Raw genomic sequence first — 676 nt, forward strand, 5'->3', positions numbered from 1 at the left:
ACACACACACACACACACACACACACACACACACACACACAGACACACAGACACACACACACACACACACACACACACACACACTCAACTCAACTTAACTCAACTTTATTTATAAAGCCCTTTAAAAACAGCTGCAGCTGACACAAAGTGCTGTACATAAAATAGAACATGAAATAAGACATATAAAACAAAGAACAATATAAAAACAATAATAAACGATAAAACAATGTTAAAATAATATTAAAGCAAAAACAGAAACAGAGTCTCATGCTGGGTTAAAAGCCAAGGAATAAAAATGGGTCTTAAGACGTGTTTTAAACACACACACACACACACACACACACACACACACACACACACGCACGCACACACACACACACACTCACAGCGCCAGGCAGGTTTCAGTGGTTGAAATGGGGAAGGTGTTCATTCACCAAGGTTACTGTGGAAAGTTTCATGTGATGGAATGAATGAGCCATTGTGTCACCGGTAAAAAATAAACTATCCTGCACAGCTACAGCCATAAAGAATAATAACAAAACAAAACAAAAAACATGTGTTACAATAATATATTATCATATTAATCTCCAGTGGCAGCGTTGTTGTATACACACAGTAATGAATCATATTTATATTTCTCTGTATATTTAACGTCACAGCCTCCTGCAGGAGTCAG

Source organism: Larimichthys crocea, chromosome XVIII (genome assembly GCF_000972845.2).
Source record: "Larimichthys crocea isolate SSNF chromosome XVIII, L_crocea_2.0, whole genome shotgun sequence".
NCBI classification, from domain to species: domain Eukaryota; kingdom Metazoa; phylum Chordata; class Actinopteri; family Sciaenidae; genus Larimichthys; species Larimichthys crocea.